This window comes from Nannospalax galili, unplaced genomic scaffold (genome assembly GCF_000622305.1).
Source record: "Nannospalax galili isolate Female #2095 unplaced genomic scaffold, S.galili_v1.0 scaffold702, whole genome shotgun sequence".
NCBI lineage: Eukaryota > Metazoa > Chordata > Mammalia > Rodentia > Spalacidae > Nannospalax > Nannospalax galili.
The window spans coordinates 2,607,918-2,633,538 of record NW_008348657.1 but is presented as its reverse complement, the minus strand read 5'-3'; the positions used below and the strand labels follow the sequence as shown (position 1 = coordinate 2,633,538).

Sequence of the window (25,621 nt, the reverse complement as noted above, 5' to 3'; positions counted from 1 at the left end):
CATTAGTCTCTTATTCTCAACACTTTGACCAGTTCTGAGTCTCTGCATTGCCTCCTGCCCACTGCAAAGAAGCTTGAGAGCAAGCATTGATCTGTGTATAGAAACATAAGTATTTAGAACGCAGTTGACAGCTTGTCCGTTTAGCGAGATAACAGTAATAGGTCCCCCCCTAGGGCCGATGACCTCCTGAGCCATTGGTTTTTGATCAGGTTTATATTACCAGGCATGAAGTCTCTCCTGTGGAGCAGTCCTTAAATCCAATTAGAAAGTACTTGGTTACCTTCATAACCTTCATGCCACAATTGCACCAGTGAGCACATCTTGCCTAGCAGGTCAGTATTGTAGCCATTAGGGTTCACCACTGGGAAAGACTACTGATGTCCTTCGTCCCCCAGCAGCCTGCATGGCACCTTCCAGTACTGTAAAGGCTAGCCTCAGAGAGAAAGTTCTCAGGTCAGTTACAGCCTGATTTCTTTATCTCCTGCAACAGTAGGGTCTTACCATCTAGTTCTGGTGGGCAACCCAAAATAATGGCAATAGCTTGTTTTGTTCTTTTTTGGCAGGGGGAATCCTCTGGTACCTCCCCGACCAGTAACATGCAGGGAAGTCTCCAGTGTATTGCACTGAGGTTTTCATTTAATAGCTCATGTCTTTTGGGGGCAACCTTTCCTTTTTTTTAAGTTTTAGAGAACTTCCCAGTTGTCCAAGCTTTTTGATTAGTGATAAATTCCTTGTTTGTGTGTGTATGTGCACACACACACACACAGAGGAGGCCAGAGCTTGACACTGGGTTGTGTTGGGTGTCCTCCTCATACTTAAGATCTCTTCACTGGGTCTGGAGTTCCCTGTCTGATTTGGACTGGCTGGCCAGCAGGACCCCTGATCTGCCTGTCTCTGCCCCCTCACCCCAGTTGTGGGATCACGGACACATTCCACCACACCTGGCTTTTATGTGGGTGCTAGGGATGCATACTTAGATAGTCATGCTTGCATAGCAAGCTTTTTACCCACTGAACCATCTCCCCAGCCCAACATTCCTAAATTTGGAGGTATTTTCCTTGTCTTCTAGTGTTTAAAGACCAGGAGTATATGGACGGATTGAGAAATCACCTGTTGTTTTATTCTCCTTATATAAACCAGAACTCTTTCTTTGTGAAGCCAGAAGACTTAATGTTGTTTTTTAAATATGAATGTTTTAGATGATCAAAGTCTTATCCCCAAATAAGAACCTTCAAGAAGCCAGCAGCAGGTGGCCTGCTTCGCTGCACAGTTTATAATGTTCACCTCTGGAGACGTGGCTGCTACTGTTACCAGCAGAGAGAGCACAGAGCAAACGTGTCTTGGCTGCTCATTCCTCAGTGACTTCGATCTGCACAGCTTCCCATTTTAATTCTGGCAGTAAGCGTCTGTGAATGTCTGCTAAATATTCCTCCTGCTATCAGACGGTCTCCAGTCAGGCTGTGTGTGTGTGAGAACCGATAATTTTATATTCCCTCCTTCCCGTCTCCCTGATGGTTTATTTTCAGCAGTCAATTTGTAGTAGTCTTTCAGAAACAATAGAGGGAAAGCCCAATGTGGACCCAGTCCCAGGAGCAGCACCGGTGATTGTGGCCTTCCACACCAGGCCGTGTTCAGAGGCTGGGTCTGTTGCCATTTCAGCTGTGTTTTCATTTCTTTGAGTGAAAGTCTGAACACATTTTAGGAAATTAAGAGTGAGAATGTGAAGGGGCTTGGGAGACAGTTGGGACTGCTAAATGCTTGCTAGGCAAGCATGAGGCCCTGAGTTTGATCCCTAGAACCCACATAAAAAGCCATGCATGGTGGTGCACGCTTGTAGTCCCAGAGCTGGTAAGGTAGAGACAGGTAGATCCCTGGGCCTCAATGGCCAGCCAGCCTGGCCTAATGAGTGAGTTCCAGGTTCAGTGAGATACTATTTCAGAAAAGTAGGTGAGTGGCCCCTTAGGAATAGTACCTCAGGTTGACCTCTGACCTCCAAATGTATACACACATGCATATGGACCTCCCCCTACTCTAACACACACATGGAATGTGAAAAGTGTCCTTGTGCTTGGACCAGCAGGTGGGACTATAGCATGGTATGACCTCCCTTCACTGGCTGGTTCACTGGGACGGGACCTCCCCAGGATCCTGCCATGCTTTTCCTTTCTTTTTTAGACTTTGTCCTGCTGTGGCTTCACAGGGGCCCTGAGAGCTAAGAGAAAGCCCTGTCAGTCAGTAGAAGGTCTAGTGAAAAGGCTCAGACACAAAAGCACCATAGCAGGCAAAGGCTCCTGTGGCCAGGCTGGTAGGGGGCATGGTTAGAGGTCAAGCACAGCATTCCCTGTGTGGAGGATGCCTGTGGACCCAGCCAGAGGCTGTGGCTGCATCTCTGGATTGATGGAGGCACTTGGTCCAGGGAACTGGCACTGTGTGTTGGGCAGACCTAGACAGAGTTGGCCACCTGGTACCCTGCCATACAATGGCAGCAACCTGGGGCTGGCTAGTGTAAATCCCACAGGGGCAGCTCCAGTCTCCTGCCTACCAGAGTGGGAAACTTCACTGGTGTTGTAAAGCTTTGTGAAGACCTTTGCATTGACATGCAGATGGCTGGAGTATTTTCCAGTTCGGTCTCAGAAGTGGGGAGGGTCACAGACGAAATGTTGGTGCTTCAGGCAGTTGCTAACTTTGCTTCAAGTTTTTCTTGGCAGTGTCTGCTCACACAGAGCATGGGACCCTTGGCTGTCCACCCCTCTTGTCTGTAGTCCAGAATGCAAAACCCAGACACACATTAAAGGTAGCTGTGTTCTGAGTCAACAGTCGGGTCAAGGTTCAACGCCTTCTGTGTTTTGTAAGCCACAGGGAGAGGACCTCCAGAGCCCAGGCCTTCCTGTCTGTCTGTGGCACTTGTGTTGTAAGTTGGGGATTTCAGTTCCCTTCCACTTACTTCTGTAGCTGGTCTAGCACTTGCTCACCATGCTGCTGTTGGACAGAGTGGCTCAGGCTACAGGACAGCAAGGTCTTAGACATGCACTCAGTGAAGGACCATGTTTTCCTGTCTGAGCTGCTACGGAAGAACGTGTGGAGGGACTCTTTGTGTGTAGCTGCTTCTACAGGCTGAGCCCAGGCCATGTACAGCTCCAGGCCAAGTTCCTCTTCAGGAGATAGTTCAGTTTCCACCTGAGGTGGCGTCCCCTGTGTCTTTCCTCTGTGTCCTTCCTCCTCCAGGAGAGAGAGTATATGAGCTCAGACCTGCTTCTCTCCTTTCTTGTTCTCACTGTCCTGCTCTGTCATGAAGTTCAGTTTCTCTGTCCTTTGACTGTATTGAGCTTTGGTGTAATTCATTTACTTTCTGCAGACTCAGGTTGTGTACAAATATGAATTTCCCCTTGCTGAATTTTGCTGTCATAGTCAGTGACATATAGTTTTCGTAGGTATTCCTGAGACAGGCCTGTGAGGCAGGCAGGGGTCTGATAGGACCCTTGAATGGAGGTGAGAGTTGGCATGGGGAGTCTTAACTGCTTTGTTTGTTGCTGTAACCAAATAACTGACAAGAAGCAGTTTAAAGCAGGAAGGATTTATTTGGGCTCACAGTTTGAGGGTAGAGTCTATTATGAGGGATGGTGGAAGGCATGGCAGCAGGAGTAGGAGACTGTTTGCTCACCTCTCAGTGGACCAGGAAGTAGGTACAAGACAGGAAGCAGGGCTGGGCTTTGCACCTCAGGGCCTACTGTCCAGAAATTCTCTTCCTTCCAATAGGCCACCTCCTAAAGATACCACAGCCTCCCCAAACAGTGCCACTAGCTTGGAGACCTAGTGTTTAAAAACACAAGTGGAGGGGGCAGACAGTTGCAATTCATAGTAAAATCATAGCAGGTGAGGTGGCCTGTCTCATTGTATGCCTCTGAAGTCTGGGGATCTTGATTCCCAGGTGGGTGGAGAACAGGAAAGAGGGGGCCTCCATGTGGGGAATGGTGGGCGTGGATTGTATGTGCCCTCATGACCCTCATGTGGGTCTGGGAGACCCTTTGGAGGAAGCCTTGGCTGGAGACAGATGGAACGTCCTGTTGTGTAGTGTCTCTCATCCTTGTTATCCCCCCCCTTTAACTGTGCAAGTGTTGCTTCAGGGAGTAGAATTGCTTTTCCTTCTCAAAAACACATGCACGGCAGTAGATAATGAGGATTTATCTCTCTTTCTTATCCTTGCACCTTGGGCATCTCCCTTTATGAACAGGAGCACATATAAGCATACAAGGAAGGCACTTATGGGTCCCGTGGGCTCAGGAAAACTCATTTATTCTGAGATTCGCATAGTAAAGTTGTTGGCAGGATTGAGCAAAGATCTCTGTGGAAAACATCCAAGCCAGGGACCAAGTGGAAAACAAATACGTGCCCACTCAAGTGTCTGGTGACAACTGAGCTATTTGGAAGTTACACTGAAGATGTTTTTAGGACTAGTGTCTCATCCTCAGAGTTCCAATTATTTTGATTGCTCCTCCCCCAGTCTCTAGACATACAAGAGAAATGAGACTGGGGGAAAAAAAATCCCTGCAAAAAGCCCAGATGACTCTTGCTATGGTAATTAATTGGCAGAAAAATCAATAATTGAGTGAGAAGTCTCTCAGTGGTGACAAAAAGGCAGCACAGTGTAATGCTTGTGAACTTGGGGGAATGTACCAGAATCAGGGGGCTAATTGGATGAATTTACATACTGTGGGCTTCTGTAGTGTTGTACACTGCTAGTCATTTGGGAAGTTGATAGGAGACTCACAGAGACCCAAATGTTTAAACCTCTTAACCGTTTGACCCTCCAGGGAAGTGTTAGTGAATATATATCTGACTTAATGAATTAAAATGGGACGGCTTTTTGCATTGCCAATCTGATACTTAGAAAGTGTTAGCTCACCTTTCTATTTTGCTCAAATTCTTTCCCACCTATTTGTTTCTTTGTTCTTGTGAGAGTTGTCATCTTAATGCTTTTTTATTTGTTCCTTTTAAATAGTGACTCTGAGCCAGTTACTGAGAACTCCAAAGACACTCTCTTAGCTGGGCTCTGTCAACGGCCATCATATTGGGAATAAAAAAGCCATTTTAGAAACCACTATTTAAATATAAGGAAACTCATGAATGTCTTTCTGATTGAGTTTTCTGGGGTACACACAGAAGGACCCATGTTCCCACTGAGACTGTATCTGAGCATAGCTGCTGATGGTATCAAAGTCCCCTGGCTAGACTGCCCTGAGCAACAGCTAGGCTCTGAGAGGCAGTGAACCTCGCTTCCTCCTTTCATGTAGAGTTTTCCTGGGCTGGTTGGCGAAGGCACACTGAGTCATCCTTACCTTCTTTTGGTGTTGGCCTTGTGTTTTGAAATATTCCAATGTTGTTGCCCTACCCAGTCTGCTGTGCGTTGCTATTATTTTTTCAGATTAGAGGCACCACTTTTTCCAGTCTTGCTCATCACGTTTCCTACTTCAAGCTGTGAGAGATTTAATTTGGTTCTGTAGGCGTTTATGGAGTGTTTGCAAGTCGGTAGCTGCATTATTACAAACCTGTCTCCTTGTTTTCCATGTTGCCCAGAGCCTTTGATTTGTGTTCTCAATGCCTGCACTCTGAGCATGCTCGTCTCTCAGCTCTCCCTTGGTGGGTTGTTAAGACTGAGAGCCTTGACATGGGATGAGTGGTCCAGGTTGACTCTCTTTCCTCTTTGTTCTTCTGGCTTTGTTCCACTGCTGTATCTCGCTGTTTGGTGCATGCACAGAGCTCCAGCTAGCAAGCTGTTGGCTCCATTTTGGAGTGGGAAGTCAGGCCAGTGAAAGAGGAGAGAAGACACTAGAGGAGAAAAATTACTCTTTTTTCATTGCCTCTACTGAAGCGTCAGAATACCCTCAGCTGACTATTCACAGATCTGAGGGTCTGATACATTGGCCACATGAGAATGAATCAAAGTCATGTATTCCTCAGTACAGCGAGTTACCAAAATGGATGGGAAAAGATGATTCTCTTTCATTACACTGCCAAATGTTTCTTTGTATTTTTTCTCTCAGGTCCCATATTGGTCGCAGGAGTTAGCCTTGTGTTTCTGCTTTTATGTATGAAAAATGAAGATCTACACCCCAGGTGTATAAACATAACTTTTAAATCTGAGCAATATGAACTTAGGAACGATCCCTTTCCTGCTGAGTAAATATTCATTATTTATCAGCTGAAATACTTTTCTCCCCCCACATGCCAAAACAGTTATATAATTTTCCATGTGTATATTTGTGTAATCTCTTGTTAGACGTGGTGTAGCCTATGGGAGGCACATCTGTGTCAGTTTATTTTCTCTTTCCTGTCTTTCTTTTGTTCACGTAGCTCATCATGAATTTTGTGTTTTGTATGAATGGTAAGTTAAGCATGAGTCAGTAAATTCACATGACAGCATGTTTCTCCCAGTATATAGAGACAGGGGTAGCACTATTAAAAAATTACCAGCTGTAGAGTGTGTACCAGTTTCAGAGGATATTAACAATCATTTGTTTGAGTTTGTCTTTTCTTAGTTTATTATTGTTGCTATTAATACCCATCCCTAAAATAGAGACTGTACCTGAATTTCACAGCTGTATTTCCTTTTCTCCTTTCTTCATTGTTTTAATGAGCACCACCTCACGTTTACACTGTAAGGATTTCCTAGGTTGGAAATGTTCAGTTGGAACTCTGATCAACTGCCATACACAGTATGGTTCTCAATTTACTGTACTTGACCCTGGGTGCTCTGATCAGTGCTCAGCTCTTAAGATAATGAACATAAGTGATATTTTCTCACTTTCAATGTTTTGCTTCTCTACATGTAGGTGCTACGTCAATCTAGGAAATGATAATGGAGAGTCTGGATCAGCTATGCTCTCCAATTCAAGAGCCCTTTTTTATTTCTCCTGGATGGAGATGCTTGCAGTGATACATCTTACTTTATAACACAGATCTTCCTGCCAGTGACCGTGCTCCCGATTCCCCTTACTAGAATGATACCCATTTGTAAGATTTTATAGATTGGGTGGGGGAGATGATGGTTCACCGGGCACCATGATGACTTCTTCCCACCCCACCCTGTGCCTAAGTAAGTTGGAAGAGCAGCTGTCTGGTTGTGAGAACCAGTGTGGCAGGGCAGAGAGCTGGGTATAGAGATGAGAAGGGTGCTAGGGCTGGGCTGCCTGGCCTAGGAGTTTGGGCTTTGTGGGCATTGTGGGGTAGAGCATTTTAGCATTAATGTAGCTGGAATGTATTGGTTCTGAAGGAGTTTTCATTATTCATCTTGTTTGTGATAAATACTGAAAGAGGCAGAAAATTTCCTGTACCACATCAGGGCCTGCCTAATAGTGACGCTAATTTATTATTAGCTCCTAAAAATTCATGAAAAAGAATTACTGTAATAAATTTGGGGGGAAAGGATGAGAGCATTGAGATCACTGCAGCAGTAGCAGCAGCAGCAATTTTTTGAGTGGAAGAAGCTTCTTTGCTAATGGTTATTCATTTTACCACCTGTTTATTGATTCCCTATCATGCCTACAGCATCTACCTATTAAGAACTCACAGTTGAACCCAACAGACATGTCTAAAAAATCACATAGGAGACTGAAAATCTTCTAGCCAAAGATATACTATCCTAGAGGAACAGAAGGAGAAAGAGACACTCGCTGTCTAGGAAGATCTTCTTTAACTGTATTCTCTCCTACAGATGGTAGAGAAGGTTTGTGGATAGTGAAAACCTTTGAAGCCGCGAAGGATGCTATGTAGGACTGAGAGTGCTGTCTGTGTGAGTGAGGTTAGGGCTGAGAGAGTGCTGTGAGGTGAGGTTGTAAACCTGAGTGCTTTTGTGAAGTAAGATTATCTGAGAGTCCTCTGTGAGTTGAGGTTCTGTAAGGGCTGAGAGAATGCTCTGTGAGTTATGAGATGGGGATCCAAATCCCAGATGCTTCCTTGTAATCCTAGGTTGAGATGGGGGACAGATGTAACAGAAAGTTTACTAGGTAGGTATGTTCCTTCCCGATAGAGTTTTAGGGTGGAGGGATGCAGGGCCCCTCTCATAGTTGCCTTAATTCTGCTGTTCTGGTGTCCCTGCTGTACAAGACATTTCCTTTTCCATCTGGCTTCTCCCAAGTCAAACTTGACTTCTTCCTCTCTGGTGCCCGAAGTAGCCTACTAAAGATTCTGGTGCCATCTGAGGACATGGGTCTATTCTGTGGAAAGCCTGGCTTCCTGTATTAGGCAGTAAATTTCTGGTGCCAAGAATTGTGTCTTAGTATAGACAGCCTATAGTACTGGGTTTGGATTCTAGAGGTGTTACATAAATATTGATTGAATATAAAATAGCTTCAAAGGGTCTCTGTCTAGTTTCTTGTACTTTGCTGAGTAACTTCAAAGGAACCAGAGTAATAGTGTGTGTATATATACATATATATATAATATATATAATGTTATACCACCCCTGGTATCAGTGTTGTCCATGTTGGGAATTTCACAGGGTCCTGACCCTCTTCACCACAGAAATAGACTCTTAAGTCCTGCCAATTGTTTGCTTGGGTGTGTAGTATGTCTTATAGTTGGGCTTACATCGGACGCCCATTAGAAAGTAGACCTTTAAATAGATTGGAAATAGTAAAGACATGTATGCATGTGCTGTGTGTGTGTGTGTAGCTCTTTAAGATACTGTGTATGCGTGCACATGTTTCTTGAGGTCTGGATTGGGTTTGAGGGACTTATGGGGACTGGGCTGTGGTCTACTTGTTCTGGGCTAGGTGAGCTAGGCCCAAACTGGTAATCTGGGCTCTGTATTTGTTTCATACTATCATATCTCAGATTGGTGAATGAAAAGAGGTGATCATGCCTGACTGGATAGGATGGCAACGGGAGACAGAGGACCTTGTGCAGATTGCCAAAGTTACCAAGGGCCATGGGCAGAGGGACAGGGCGTGGATTGACATACCTGGCTTTGTCACTTTGGGAGGTCTCAGTATTTAACTAGGAACTTTTGTTTTTATTTTTGTGTGTATATATGTGTGTTCTTGTATATGTATGTGCATATGCATACATGAATGTCTACATGTATGTGGAGGCAGAAGTCAACCTTGAGTGTCTTTCCTTATGTTAGTCCATCTTGTTTTTTGAGACTGGATCTTCCACTGACCTGGGACTCCATAATTCAAGTAGGCTGTGTAGGCTGAGGGCCCCGATGATCCCCCCCCTCCAGTACTGGGATTATAGGTACATACCATGACACCTTTTCCCCCCATAGTTTTTTGGGATCTAACTCATATCTTCATGTTTATATAGCAGGCATTTTCATTTTTACCATCTGAGCCACTGCTCCAGTCCCAGGAATTTTCACTGTTACAAAGAAGACAAAAGCAAACATAGTCTGCCTTAGGTTCAGCCCTTCCCTGAATACCAGCAAGGCTATCTTCCTACTAGTTGGAGAAACAGCCAGATGGAGTAATTGTGTTCCTCTCAGTGGACCGATGCTGGCTGCACTTTCTCAGAATCCCACTTCATTGGGAAATTTGCTGGTAGGAGCAAAGGGCCAGCCCTGTCTGTCTCCCTGCATTGCTGGTTTCTGAAGCGCTTCTTGTGAGGTATATAAAACCATGTCTCAGTACATACCAAGGAACAGGGACTTTCCTGTCCCTTGTTGCTGTGTCCCAGATCATGGTTGTTGCTTCAGAAGACTGCTCTGCTGAAAACTCACTTTCCCCCTTTAAAGCAAACATGGCCATTGCCTCATTTAGCCACCTGTGCCAGAGGAAGTGGAGTGAGGCCTGGAGCCCCTGTTGCTACTTGGAGAATTTGTGACTTCCTTTTCTGCTCATGAACAAAAGCAGCCAGCTGAAAGAGCCGGGCTTCAGTTGTCAGACGTTGTGTGCTACATCAGAGGAAGGAAAGGCACTTTTCCAGAATGTTCACTGTATAGGGGATCTTAGCATAAGTCTCCAGAAAATGAATTAACACAAGAGTGCAAGCATGAAACAGACTGTAAGCAGCAGGACTTTAAAAATTTACTTTGTACGTTATGCCAAGGGTTTCATAGTGTATCAGGATGAGGCCGTGAGAACAGAGACTTCCTCAGGGAAAATTGAATTTTAATCTTTGGAAAATACTGATTCTTCCAGTATGGATTTTTGTTTTTTAATTCTGGAAGATCAAGCTGTGTTGGCACCCCACATTTCCTTTGTAGTGCTGTGATGTCTCCCACGGGACTTTCAGGTTGCTGCTCAGTGAGCTCCCTATAGCATCCTTTTTGCACATCTCCAATGGCAGAGACGTGCACGCAGTACCATCTTCCAAGTGCAGAAAGCTAGGAGAGGGTGGGCAGGTACTTGTCATTGGCAGCTCTGCTGGAGGCATGGGTGAGTGAACACTTGTTGGTACTTGATATGTGAGTAATGATTGAAACCACGCCATAAGAAGTCCACTGATTTGATCCTACCTAAGTACTTGCCAAGTTCCCAGGAGATGACCGGAAATTTCTATAAATATTTTGGTTTTTTGATTTGTTTTTATTTTGTTAAAACCATGCAGTTCAGTGACGTCAAGAAAATTCACATTTGTGCAGTGTCACTTCCATACATTTGTGGTTATCATGTAAAACTGGAACTCTGAACCTGTTAAAGTAACTGCCAGTCTTTAATTTTCCAGACCTGTTCTTCTGCTTTCTGTCTGAATTTGAGTGTCCTAGGAACCGTATGTCCGTGAAACCCTAGCAGCCTTTATCTTTTGTGAATCCTGTACCTTACCATGACTTCAAGTTTCATCCATAATGTAGCAGACGTCAGAATCTCCCTCCTCTTTAAGGCTGAATAATATTCCATTGTATGAATGTGCTATATTTTGTTCATACACCAGTGGACAGTTGGATTGGTTTCACCTTCTTGCTGTTGGGAACAGAGCTGCTGTGAACGTGGTAGAGAGAGATACTCTGAGGAGCCTGCTTTCAGTTCTTTGGCGGGGGTGGGGTGGGGTGGAAGAGGAATATATATTCAGAAGTGAGATTGCTGGATCCCATAGCAAGGCTGACTATAATTTTTTGAGGCACCCACTATACTGTGCTTTTGATTTTGAGCCTCAGAGCTGGGTATGGTGGTTGTTAAACACAGTGGGAATTTGCTCATATTTCCTTGAATATATTCAGAAGTTCAGTTGTGGGGGTGGGGGTAGCTAACTAACTTATTAGCTGTTTTAGGGCCTCCTAAAACTGGAGACAGATTGAGAAAGCTCAGTTTCCTGAAACTGTAGCCTTCTGGATAAGTGATCTTGTAATTTATTCCAAATTGAAATGGGCAGTGTTAATAACCAGGTTGGGGCAGCAGATACAGGTGGGGACTGTCCCAGGCACCCTACTTACTGGGGTCTGTCTTGACTGTTGTAGGAAGCAGAGCAGGATTTCAGAGCTGTACTGTCTTTAAGCCCCTGCTCCTGAGTTCCTCCTGAGCCATGTCTCTTCACTGCTGTATCTGTAGTCTCTAGCATCACATGGATGTGGGCTCAGGAAGCTTTAGTTGACAGAAATTTTTTAACTGCTGCTTTAAAAAAATGAGGTATGGAGAAGCTTACAGTTGAAGGAGCTCAGGCTGGCCTCAGGTTCACCAAGAGTGACCTTGAACTCCTGATCCTCTGATCCTCCTGTCTTTTATCTCCTGGGTGCTGGGATCCCAGGTGTGTACCACAATGCTTTGTTTAGGTGGTGCAGAGGATTGAGCCAGGGCGGCACGTGTGCTAGGCAGGCACCCTACCAACTGAGCTGCATTCCCAGCCAAGTACTCAATTACCTAGAGTGCAGATTTCCTCATCATGGCTGTTTGATTAATTTCTTTTACTCTTTTTCTTTTTTCTTTCACAGTGGACATAAATTGGGATATAACATACACATTTACTGGAGTGTCCAGTACATAGCACTGCATACATGATTCTGACTGCTGCTGTTATGGTTTTACAGGATTTAGAACCAAAGCAAGTACATGGAGCATAGCTCTTTTTGGTCTTGGCGTCACTGTGACACTTAGAAATGACTGTGGAGCTCAAAGGGCACTGGGTAATATGACTGATCCCTATTGATATTTTCTATAGTAGAGTCAGAACTGAGATGTTTTTAAAGTATTTGTTAAAATGACAATAAACAGTAGGGTGGCTATTTAGAAGACCAAGTGTAAATCCTTTACCTTCTGTTACAAACAACATTTTACAAAAATAACTTCTGAGAACAAGAGTGGTAATGGACAGTGAGATTGGGAGCGGATGGCTGTCTCCTGGCCTGCTTCTGTGGTCAAGGTCAACCTTTGGCACTATCATGTGTTGCTCCACCTCTGGCAAACTCCATCTCACACTGTGAGAGGAGAGCGGAAAAGATAAGATAATGCTTTGGTAGTGTTGATGAACCTGACTCTGACCTTCTGGGGCCCTGGAAGGAGCTTGGGATAGCCAAGGACTCTGTCCACACTCAGAGCCGTGACTGAGTCTCTTCAGGAGTCTGAGGAAACTTCTTTCTTCTGCAGGTTCTTGCTGCAGGCCCTGGAAACTCCAGGCACTGCCTTCGGAAACTGCAGCTCTTCTGGGGCGTAGGTAAGCTGCCTGGGCATGCAGACCCCCCCCCCCAAGGCTATTTAATGTTTTAATTGCACTCCTGTGACCTTTAAATGTGGTGAGCAGGGTTTACACATGTGCGTTTGAACTTTAGAGACCCTGGACACGAGGGCTACAAAACAAGTCACTGATGAGTCCTGTGAGTGTTTAGGAAAGCAAGGTTTTTAAAATTGGCTTGTCCATATCTTCATGGGCATCCCATAGGTTACAGCGATACCTGAGCATGTTGGTTGGCAAGGGGCTGCCTGAAGGCCACTGTCCTGAGGGTGTGGGACATGGTGGGGTACACTGAGGTGGGCTGTTGTGAGGAAAGGGTGGATGAGGTAGATGAAACTGCCCTTCAGCCTCAAAGTCAAGGTTGTGATGCCTTGAGTAGGTTCACAGAAACTGCATTTCTTGTAACAACAGGAAATGATGTAATTCTGTGAACTAAGCTAAGGGCCTCTGGTGACCAGACCTCTAACCTAGGGGAATCAAATGGTTCCTACATTCATCTCTCCAGTCTACATAAATACACATGTGCATGTCCCAGGCGTGTCTACTCCTTCACACACAGGTACATGATTTGAAGTATACGTGCATACTCACACACATGCACAGTTTTTACCCATTTGTCCCTAAGAACATCAGTGTTTATTTTCTAGAAATAAAAGTGTGACTGTGAGTCACAGTGGTGCAGTTATCAGCCTTGGTTTATTTAATATCCACTCATTTATGCTTGGTTTATTTAATATCCACTCATTTATGCTCAGTCCATTACTGGCATCCTAGTCCAGTTTGTCATTTTAACCAGAGTGCCCGTTATGGCACTGCCCCCCTCATATAGTGTCATTCCGGGGCTGCATGCTGCCTGTAACTGCTGTGCCTCTTGCTCATGTTTATTTTTGCAACCTTTGGCATCCATGTGTGTGGGTATGATTTGTAGCTGTCACTGTGCTGGGTGAGCACTTGGACAGGGGTAGAATGTCCCCCCATGCTTCCTCACTGCACAGGGTCAGTGTAGGAGGCAGCTGTGTGCTAAGTGGTGAGGCTATGGACGTCTGTGGAAATCTGTAGTAGTGAGAACGGGAGTGGAGGTGGAGGACTGCTCTTCTGACACAGCTGTGTTCTCTCCTGATGGGAACCGGAGGACTGGGCCCATTTCCTGAAGTCATGAAAGCAATTGAACCTGAGTATATTCTGATATGAAAATAAAGCCACAGGGAGGAACATTCCAGAACAGGAAACAGGCAGGATTACCTAGATTTTGTTTTAAGGACATAGTCTCACCTGGTAAAGCTGTCCTTGTCCTCCTAGTGCTGTGGGTCCTGCTGTAGCGGGGTGATACATCTATATTGTCACAGCTGGCTGGGGGCCACCTGGACACAGGTGAGGACTCTCTGGTCTTTCCTTACCTTGCAGGGCTGTGGAGCAGCAGCTGGGCTTGGGTTTCTCCAGGTTGTGTGCACAGAGCCTGGAGGGTGTGTTTCCAGACAAGGCTTCCTGGGTGACGGTAGGGAACGAGGTTGTGGACTGATCATGAGCCTGGATAAACAGTTCTGATTAGCAAAATCTGCTAAGGATTAGACATCCATAGTTTTGTCAGAAATCATAGCTTATAAAAAGGGTATTAAGTTGATACAACACAGAAATATAAAATACAACATAATCCCCATGTGGCTCACTCTCCAAAGGCAATCACTGCCCACAGACTGCCCTTAAATCTACAGACACATTTATAAAATGGAATGAATGGCTCAGTGGAATTAATGGTTCTTGTCCTGCAAGCCTGATGACCTAAGTTTGATTCTTGGAACCTACATGGTGGAAGGAGAGAACTGACTTCCACAAGTTGTCCCCTGACCTTCACGTGCATGCTGTGGACACATGTGTTTGTGACACACATACACACAAATAAAAATGGAATTTTCCAATGCTTTTTTTTTGGCCTTTTTGAGACAGGGTCTCCCTGTAGCCCCAGCTGTCCTGGAACTCACTATGTAGACCAGGCTGGCCTTGAACTCACAGAGATCCGCCTGCCTCTGCCTCCCGAGTGCTGGAATTAAAGGCATGCACCACCATGCCCGGCCCCAATGCTGTTTTTAATAAGTGTTGTAAATGTAGTTTTATGTTCACTTGGCAGTAGGTCATTGGCATGTTTTTCACGGTCAGCAGTTCCATGGTTCCTGTGTATTCTTTTTATACTGGACTGGCCTTCACAGTATGGATCTGCTATATTTTGTTGAACTCATCACTGCAGGGCAGGTACATGTTTGTCACTATTTGGTTATCATTAACACAAAGTCTATATGGAGACGTACATAGCTACTTTCTTAAGGTGAATTCCCAGTGGAGTTCCCACATGGTAAGAATGTACAGAACAGGGATTTTGACTGCAGCTGCTGACTCTCCTTCTGGATGACTGTGCCCATGTCGGGGTCTGTCAGTCATTCTGCACTACTAGGGAACAAGCTCCACATTTTAGTTGTCTAATTTCACTGTCAACAAATATTTCATTGTTCCAATTTCTGTGTTCTCCTAAAGATTAGTTCTGCCATTTGGCATGTTTACCTGTTGATTATTCATGTGTATTTCTTTGTTTTACACGTGTAAGTCTGTGTGCACATGTTCATATGTGGGTGCAGAGACCACAGGTCAACTTCAGGCATTGTTCCTCAGGAACTATCCACCTTGGTTTTTTGAGGTGGGGTGTCTCACTGGCCTGGACCTTGCCTAATTAAGCCAGGCTGGTTGGCCAGTGAACCTGCCTCTGCCTCCTCAGTGCTGAGATTATGAATGTGTGCCACCACCACACCTAGCTTTTCACGTGAGGTCTTGGGGAGCAAACTCTGGTCCACATGCTTGTGTTAACTTACCCAACTTTGTGCCAACTTTGCCAACCTACCCATCTCCCCAAACCTAGCTTTTACAAAGCAATAACTTCTGACCTGCTTCTCAGGCTAAGGGAAATGTCCCATTCCACAGTTATAAAAATAACTTACTCTGTTTTCATTTTAAAATTAGCCTATGGTACTTGTTCCCTTTATTTATTATGTGCAGTATAAGATACACATCTAAGTTCTTTCTAATCTGCCAGCCCAATTCCAGGTATTATGCCAGAGGATAAAGTCTGACTTGATTCTTACTGTCTGAATCGTGTATGATATGAACATGAAGCCTAGGAAATTAAGCAGCACAGTGCCCTCTGACCACACTGCTCTGTGTCAGGTCGCCTTTCTTCCGAGCTAAAAGTGCATTCTCTTTCTTTCCATTTTTTATTTATCTACCTGTGTGCATGCATGACTATGTGGCATATTTGCACATGTAAGTCTGGGTCAGATTTGCATAAAGGTAGATGACCTTAAATCCAAGGGTCTTCAGGAAGGAAGATGGGGCGCTCTTGTTCTTTGCCTGATGGAGAGATTTGATGCAGTAAATGTCAACTGAATCACCTCTGCACATGTATTGTGCTGGGAGCATGAAATGACTGAAGTCTACTTCTCTTAAGGACTTTATAATTGTCCCAAGGACTAAACACACAGCACTGATAAAAAGTTTAATTTTTGTCCTCATGGGACACTGTGAGCTCAGGTGACTAGTGGTCTTGGCTTCCAGGGAGACTAGCACATTAGACACTTAGGCCCTGTGTCTGAAGGGATGAATGGATCTGTCTAGACAGGAACATTCTGGGGGTGCTTCAGGAAGAGTGAGAGACCGTAGAAAGAGGTTGAGGAATAGAGGGCTGGGGCAGGCTGAGTGGAAACCCAGCTCCATGGCCATGTTCTGTCCTCTGCCCTAGGCAGACCTCCTGCCTTTAAGAGCACACAATCTGTCCCTGATCCCTAATCATTTCATGAGCAGATGGAAGTAACCCTAAACTTGAAGGACCAGGGTAGACAGATCTTTCTTGACTAGGAATTGCTTTTTTTCCTTGCAGTCTAACTGGATAATAGAGGACAGAGAATCTTCATCTTCTTATATTGCAGATAAGTTTTCCCCCAAACATGGTGGCCCAGATCAACCCCACCATACAGGACACTTTGTGACCAAATGTGGTTGATGTTTGAATGTGTGGTATCTTTTCGGCCATTTCTCCTTTTGTTTCAGAAGTGTCTTTGCATTTTTACTGGCTTGCTCTTCGCTCCATGGTAGAAGTCATTGCAGTAATTCACCAATTTTGTTTAACCTGGCAATGTGCCCTGAAGTAGGGTTCACTGCCCCTAAAGTATTTGAGTGCCCACCTTAATCTGTGTAGTGTTTAAATTTGTGAGTTCATTACAACAAAAGCATTTTTATTAAAAAATAATTGTTTTTTTTTGGGGGGGGAGGGCAGTGGCGATGGGATGGGGTCCATACACAAGGTCTTGCTGTGTAGTCCTGGCTAGGCTGGAACTCACTATATAGATCAGGCCGGTTTGAAACTTGTGACTTGTGGAGATTCTTCTGCCTCTATCTCCTAAGTGCTGGGATGACAGGCACTGCCACCACATTCATCCTATCTTTCTTTTAAAAATAAAGAGGTAGAGGTCTGATGAGGCAGAGGGCTTTGATCAAAACTGTGTAGCTCATCATATGCTTCAAAGAGGACTGGGTACAGACCTCCCTGAGCCAGAGTCCTAGGGACAGTGACTCTAGAAAGTCAAGCCTTCCATTTAACCTTATTTTCCTGGTATTTTAGGACATGATAATTTCTGCACATGGTTGTAGCTTCCCACTGTCTGTATATTACTCCTGTGGACAGATAAGCACACTGATATTAAGAACAGAAGAACCCTCATAAAACTTCAAGGCTGTGTATTCCTGAAGTATGAGGTAACTGTGGTATGTTTAGTGGAGGAGTGGATCCATCCATGGCCCAAACCTGCTTGAAGCACCTGGCTTCTCTGACCTCATCGGTTCCCAGAGATGGCGAGTGCCAGCCTTTCCTGTTTGACTGAAGCTCCAGCTTCTTGGTCACAGTGGTAATTCTATATGATAGTTGCCAGGGGGGCTAACCAGGAAGCCAGCATGCTGGAGTTATTGCTGCATATGTTTGAAATGTGATGCCACCTGGGGCTGGGAGGTACCTTAGTAAAGAGCTTGTGGCACAAGCAAGAGGACCTGAGTTCCATCCCCAGAACCCTCAAGAAAAGCCGAAAGTGATGGTGACCCACTCGGAATCCCATTGCTGAGGAGGTAGAGACAGGTGGATCCCTGGGGCTCTCTGGGCAGTTAGCCCAGCCTAAATAGGCAAGTTCCCTGAGAGAGAGAGTGGGACCATAGGAGAATGGTAATATTAAGGGAGAAATGGGGAAAATGGGGCACTTTAAATGGGAAAACCATGAAGAGAGAGAGAGAGAGAGAGAGAGAGAGGAGAGAGAAGAGAGAGAAGAGAGAGACCTTGTCTCTGGATGGCTCCTTAAGAACACTTAAGGTTGACTTCTGGCCTCTACATGCACATGTGGTTATGCACACACTGTGATGCTCTCCCTGCTGTGAATGCCTCTGTTTGGAGGGTGTTTACAGTCCCACATTATAAAGATGTACTTCTGTGTGAAAAGCCGCTGAGTTAACTCTTAGTTTATGAATCCAAAAGACTGGGCTTTGTCACAGAACACATTGTAATTTCATAAGTTGTTTCCTTTCTTTGGTTTGTTTGTTTATATGAAACGTTTGTTTGGCGGCAGTGTCAGTGGAAGGTTTCATGAAGGAGGCATTCACTGAGGAACAATGGGTAACGTTCAGACTTTAATTCGTTAGGGAAATAACTGTTTTGCTCCATGGAAGCTCATCCCGTGTTAATTAGTGATGTGTCTGAGAGTGGCTCAGAGAATCCACCCCATCTTGAATCATCCCAAAACCCAGCTCTCCTGACCCTTACCTTCCATGGGTGTAGCACTTAGAGACCTGGAGTTTTTTGGTCCCCTGTGTACTTGGAGGCATGGTGAAATTCAGGCCTGGCTGTCACCCACTTGGAAGGGCTGTTTGGAGAGAAGTGAACAAAACATGTGAGCTCTGGAATTAAAACTGCTCATGAAATTATTTGGCTGTTTGTATTCAGCTCAGTGGGGTTAGCACCTAGCACCTACTGCCCTAAGTCTCCCTCTAAGGACACAGCAGTATGCCTTTACTCTCGAGCATCTCTTTTGGCTGTTTTGTGATAGTGGAGGATGCTGAACTCAGAGACCTGCCAAATGGAGAAGTAGAGTCTAGGGCCAGGCTCTCAGCTCTGAGCCTGCATTGCTCTATATGCATAGAAAAACTTTCTGGTACAGGGGCTTATGGGTAGTGGTGGCACGTGACTGTCATTCCAGTGCTTGGGAGGCTGAGGCAGGAAGATTGTGAGTTCAGGACCAGGCTGGGCTAGTCTCAAAAAAAATCCCAACACACATACACACAATACACACATGGCACACATACACACACACACACACAACACACACACAAGCTTGGTGGATAGTATGATTTACTGAAACAAACCTCACAGTGTTAGACAGTAGCCTTTTTAGCATTCAGATTATCAGTGTTAACATTTCCCCTAGACAATTACCTAAATAATAAGAATCTTATTATTTTGGTGCTGGAGATTGAGCCTAGGGCCTGTGTTTGTTAGACCTAAACTGTTTATGTCTCAGTTACAATGTTAGCAAAATGGAGACAGTCTGTGTCATCTGACTTATCCTGGGAAGACTCAAGGCACTTCTGTTCACCCCAGATTGAGAGGGCACCTGCAGATTAAAGTGGGTACATCTGAGCCCAGTTTGGAGAACCTATGAGTTAGTTTATTGAAGTGACTTTCAGGAGCCTGAGCAGGCAACACACACCTCAGGGAATTCCCCTGAGCAACTTCGGGATGACTATACAGCTAAACAGTTTCCCTCCAGCCAGTAACTTCTGGCAGGGGTGAGGCCTGGTGAGGGCTTCTGAACCCCTACTTCCCTCCAGGAAGCAGGGTTACTCGTCTGTCTCTCAGAACAATCTCTGTGGGTGATCACAGCTGCTGCGCTTTGAGACGGACTGCACGTCCAATCTGGAGGAAACAGCCGTATAGCAGTCTGTCATACAGTTTTGGTCAAGATTTACTGATGGATACTTGCAACTACCTATTTAGATATTTTACTTATTTTATCTAAAAAAAATCAGCTAAATAGTTGGTAGACAATTATCTGTTATGTCTATGTAATCGTGTAAGAATTTATTCTGAACCAAATCAGAGTGATGTTGGTCTGGCAGCACAGACTCAAGTAATCCTGAATGACGTCTTTCATATTGGAAGAGGTGACATGGACTTGCATAACCCAGAGCAAAAGAAGAGGTCAGGAGTGAGTGCATTTGCCAGTTAGACTGGAAGCATTGGATGACTGGCTACATCCCTGTTGTGTCCTTGGGCCTGGTACAGAAGTTAAGCTAATTGTCTCTTAAAGGGCCCAAGATAATTTTGTCACTGGATCTGCTACAGGGGTGGGGGGGTGTTGGTACTGGAGCTGTTAGGGTTGGAGCCTGGGCTCTGGCAGCTCTAAGGAGACACCTGCTCCCAGTAAGCCAATTAAAGGAACAAATCCTAGTGAAAAGCAGAGCAAGGAGATTTATTCTACAGTGGTCACATTGGGAAGAGGAACAGAGAGGTTCTAGTGCTCTGTGTTCAGACAGGAAGTTTAGGTTTAAATAGGGGGCTCCAGGTATGCATAGCTGAGGAGTCTTGGTCAAACTGTGGTCCTGCCCATCGCTATCTCAGCTCTCTTCTGTCTTGCAAGGTGGACTGACAAGTGGTCAGAGCTGTGTGAGATCTCTTCCTGGTGACAAGCTCCGCTCTGGCTGTACCAGGCTCCCAGCTTTTCCTTCTCCTAGCATGACACTCCTGGGGAATGGCAGTTCCTTGGGGTCCACTGTTTCAGTAGTCTGATAGATAGTGAAGGGAGGGACACAGGTGTCTCTTTAGATACCCTTCTTCCTTCCAGGATGGTCATAGGCTCAAGATGTCCTCCCAGGTGCAGGCTGAGCCACCTGCAGCTTCTCACTGCACTTATGTGTCGTCACTTCCCCATCTTGAACCTGTCTTCACCACAGAAATCATGACAAAGGTCTCTTTCTTAACAAATATATTGAAAAAAGAAACTGTGTAAAGAAAAGTTCATATCAGAATAGAGTGTTAAAATTCAGCTTTTAATTCTAAATTGTGTTAGGTCTTCTGTTGTAGAGTTCATTCTCCCTTGCCACCTTTACGTGGCTACCAGGGGATTGAACTGAGGTCACCAGATTTGTGCAGCAAGTGCCTTTATCTGCTGAGCCATCTTTCCAGTCCCCCACCCAAAAAAACTTGAAAATTCCTGTGCCTGATAGTTAAGAACAGAACCAGCATTGAGTTCCTGACATTTTTTTTTTTTTTCCTTTCTAGCTTTTCTTGGGTGAATCTGAGGGGTAGTGAAAGTTGAAACAGTGCTTTGACAGAAGGGAAATAAGAGAAAGCAACAAATTGATACAACGTGGGCTTTACCTTCAAGGGTGGCCCTACCTAAGAGCATGTGTTCTGGCTTCTCTGCTGTTGCCTCCTTTGCCCCTTCATCTGGGGTGTGTGTGTAAGGGCTGATGGCGTTTGCCCTGTGGTCCCAGGCCAGCATGGGGTGTCCAGGTAGGGAGGCAGTCACAAGAGTCTGCTGCAGAAGGAACACCTCCTGACCTCCTTTTCCCTTCCTTTATCCATGTATGAAGATTAGTGCACAGGCATTATTCCTCCGATATGTCTGCCTGGAAACCACACTATTTTCATGCTCTACACTACACAATAGTTTATAAAAAGGCTATTGAACCTTTGGAGGTGACTGTGTTCTGTCTGACAAGGTTGAGCTGTAAGCAAGCTTTCCCACCTCACAGTTGAGGTGTGTAGGATTTTCTTTTCCTTTTTTGCCTCTTTGGAAAGCACCTGAGCAGTTTGGAGATCCAGGGTTTGACAGTCTGACAGGCTCTGGCAGATCACTTCCATTCCCGTCGCCAAATCCCTTTCCCATGTGTTGGTTAAGTTGCAATTTTTAAATTTCTTCTTTTCCTTTTAAAATGTGCTAAAATATGCGTAGTTAGTGGTGCTGCTGGGAGGTGAACATGGGAGGGGGCATTTTTTCCTTCTGGAGTCCTTTGTGTCTCCAATGTTTCCCTTTAAATGGAGAATCCCCATGTTTGGACCTGATGACCAATCAGGAAAGCCAGCACTGTTATTTTTATTTTTTAAAAAGGGTTCATTATTTTTTAAAAATTGTGTGTGTGAACAGTGTGTTTGTGTGTGTGTGCACATATGTGTACATTCGTTGAGTGCATTGCCCATAAATGCTGGAGTTGTTGGACCTGGAGTTACTGGAAGGTTTTATTGTTTTTTGTTTTGTTTTGTTTTGTTCTTTTTGAGACAGGGTCTCTCTGTAGCCCCAGCTGACCTGGAACTCACTATGTAGAGACTAGGTTGGCCTTGAACTCACAGAGATCTACCTACTTCTGCCTCCCTAGTGCTGGGATTAAAGGTGAGCTGCCTGACAGGGGTGCTAGGAAACAAACTTGGGTCCTCTGGAAGAGTAGTATGTGATTTTAATTATTGAGCCATCTCTCCAGTCCCCTACTTTTTTTTAAAAAGAGCAGGTAGGGAGTGGAGATGTAGTTCTACTGTAGAGTGCTTGCCTAACGTGCCTGAGGCAATGAGTTCCCTACTATATATACATCAGTGTGGTAGTTCATGCCTGTAATCTCAGCACTTGGAAGGTAGAGGCAGACTGTTCAGAAATTCCAGGTCACCCTTGGCTGCATAACAAGTGTGAGGTCAACCTGGGCTACCTGTCTCAAAAACAAAACAAAACAAAAACCCCCACCAAAATAAAACAACAAAATTTTTTTTAAAAATGAGAAGAAAAGATGCATTGAATGTTGCTAGTTTCTAATCTGGTTTCTGAACTATGCATCTGTCCATCAAGGTGAAGACTACGTGGTCAGTTTTACCACCTCTCAGAGCCCCTCTATTGCTGGCTTTATGGCCAGTCTGTCCTCATCTATAAAAGCTGTTTAGTGATTCCCGAACATGCATATCTAGAATCCTGTGGCCTCTACCTGTAGATCTGCTCTGTTCCAGGAGTACTACACACAGTGTCCTGTGTCCCCTCCCCTCCTGCCCCTGTGTTTTTGGTAGACATAAGGTAGACTCTAGAAGAAATTTCCACCAGGCTCTCTTGAGGGAGTTGTCCATGTGGCTCTCTGGCAGTTGGTCTATCAAAGCCCTGAGATACTAAGTAATTCACTGTAGAGTGCCTGCCCAGCCAGTAGTTGACCATAGAGAAGTACCACAGGGTTCTCAGCTTACCTGCCTGGAGGCAGCCAGGAACCTGCTTGTCCATCTGTTTGCTGTTGGTGGACAAGACAGTGGCAGAGGGCCTGTGTGTCCACCCATCCACCCCAGAACAAAGGCTGAGGTCTGGTGGAGTCTGTATGTCGGGTTACTGTCTTATTTTTGGCTGCCGTCTCATCTGTTTGTGTCTCGTGGTACTCTGCTTGGCTTTGCACACTGGTGGGTGTGTGAGCCGTGAGCATGCCTTATTAGAAAAGAGAGGTTCACTTCGGGGGTGAGTCAGCATCTGTAGGGACATCTCTTAATGGGAGCTGAATTTGGATCACCTCTTTGTAAAACAAAACAGAACAAAACAAGCCCCATTTTTTGTTTGCTGACACAGGGTCTTATCCTGTGACCTAAGGTGACCTTCAACACTAACACTGGAGTCCTCCTGCCTCAGTCTCTTGAGTGCTAGGATTACAGATGTAAGCTACCTTGCCTGGCTTTTAAGTCCATTTGAATAACTGAAGGCTGATGACTTAGAGTTGGCTTGAATCCTTGCTCTCTTTACCACATAGATGAGGTTAAGGAGTCCAGAGGAGAACTAAAGATGTGGTAGTCCTTCATGTCATTCATCTGAGATTTCCAGTTTGTGTTATTTACCTTTTTGACTGAGTGTTGTCTCTGAAATATGTAATACTTGTAGGAGCTTCCTTTTCTAGCTAACTTATACTTGTTACTGACATGACCCAGGGTCTACAGCCATTTAGCCTCATGAAGATGGGTCTCTGCCTGATCCTGACCCTCTCAGTGCCAACCTCCTGCCCATGGGAGATGCTCAAGGAGGCAGCAAGCAACTGAGCCATTCTCCCTGCAGATGGAGGGGACAGGTGGGTGGCACTGTCTTCCCCATGAGTGCTAGATCTGGAGCTTGAAGGAACCCTAGCTTGGTGGATAGGTGTACTAAAGATGACTAGATGAAATCTTACATTCCTGAAGTACTTATTAAAGGGCAGTGGGGTGGATGGTCTGTGGGGTGGAGAAACTGGTTTGACTAAATAAGTCACTATAACATCCAGGTCATGGGCTTCTTCCTAACTTCCTGGTGTCATGCTGGTAACTGAGAGGGGTTCAGGCCAGGGGTCTGTGGTGGGAGGGTGAGACATTCAGTCTTAATCATATATTTGTTCTCCTGTGTGTATATGTGGGGGGTAAGTAACATGCTCGGGGGGGGGGGGATGTGCACATGTACATGTGGAAGCCAGAAGTCAATGCCTGCTGTCTTCCTTGATTGCTCTCCATCTTATGTTTTGAATCAGAGTCTCTCACTGAATCTGCAGCTTACTGTTTGGCTAGAGTGACAGGTCATAAGCTCCAGGAATGTGTCTGCTTAGCCCTATCTCCCCAGTGCTGGGATCACAAATGTGCACCACCACATTCTGCCCTTTATGTGGGTGCTGTGGATCCAAACTCGAATCCTCATGCTTGAGGCATGAAGGTACTGAACCGTCTCTCCAGCCATTGGTTTTGTTTTTAAATGCAAACTGAGTTTCTTCGCTGGCTGTCCCCAACTACAGGCCTAAAGGGTCTTTTTATGTTCTGAGTTGTTTTCTGATGGCCCTGGAAATCTGGCTGCTCGTGTGCAACAGGCTGATGGACTGAAAACCAAGAATTGGCTGGGCGGCTTTCCAGACTGATTTCTGTCAGTTGGCATCCTACATAGTGTTAGTTTTCAACCTGACACACCTAGGAAGAGGGACCCTCTCTGACTTACCTGTGGGCATGCCTCTGAGGCATTTTCTTGATTGTTGAGTGATGTAGGATGGCCCAGCCCACTGTGGGCGGTGCCACCCTTGGGCTGGTGGTCCTAGGTTGTGTAAAAAAGCAGATTGAGCACAGACCAGAGGAGCAAGCCAGTAAGTGTTCCTCTGTGGTCTGTGTTTCAGTTCCTGCCTCCAGGTTCCTGCCTGGAGTTCCTGCCTGACTTCCCTCAAAGATGGACTGTCACTTGGAAGTGTAAGATTCAATAAATGTTTTCTTCACCAAGTTGTTTTTGCTTAGAATGTTTTATCACATTACTCTTTGGGATTACTCTTCCCAAACCATGGCAGCTTTCATGTACCCGATAAACAAATAAGTCGCCTTCTGTCTGCCCTGATGGGTCCGTAGAGGAGACCCTGTGTCACCTTGCAGGAGAGCGGGCTGCTGATTTCAAGTGCAATGCAAAGATCCTTTATTTGCCCATGAGCTAATCTTGCTGACAGCCATAGCAGTAGCTATGTGCCTAGCTGTGTTTGTGTATGTATATTCTACGTAGTTGCCAATATTTTGTACATGGGTCTAGATACCTTTTTATTAAAGAATTCTAGCATTGCAGTTAAGTATTTCATATTTGTGAACCCCCCATCCCCCTCTGTGTGTGTGTATTCATGCACATTCTTTTTTGCTCTTGTGGTGGAGATTAAACTTAAGGCCTCATACATGGTAAGCAACCACAAGCACTCTACTGCCCTCCACCCCAGGTTTCCAAGGTCTTGTGAAGTTACTCAGGCTGGCTTTGAACTCACACTGTGGTCCAGGCAGCCCTTGAACTTCTCTGATCCACCTGCCTCAGCCTCTAGGTAATGGTGATGACAGGCCTGTACCACTAAGCCCCCTACTTTTAAACAGGGCTCTCTGCGCTTGGACAGTCAGCTTACTTTGCAGAAGCTCACACTATCCTCAAACATAGGTCTGGGTGTGGAGGAGTTGTGCTTG

The 25,621-nt window shown here is 45.3% G+C and overlaps 1 protein-coding gene across 5 annotated transcripts in view; it reads left to right on the top strand.

The window, feature by feature from the left end:
• The window catches only part of Sipa1l2 (signal induced proliferation associated 1 like 2), a 196,907-nt gene that overhangs the window by 37,780 nt on the left and 133,506 nt on the right, over positions 1-25,621 (top strand). The window contains exon 2 of one of the 5 annotated variants that reach the window (XM_017801264.2): positions 12,519-12,585. The exons of the other annotated variants lie outside the window; for them this stretch is intronic. The gene's annotated coding sequence lies outside the window, so the exon portion shown is untranslated. The remainder of the gene's footprint in view (positions 1-12,518; positions 12,586-25,621) is intronic. 5 annotated transcript variants of the gene reach the window in all.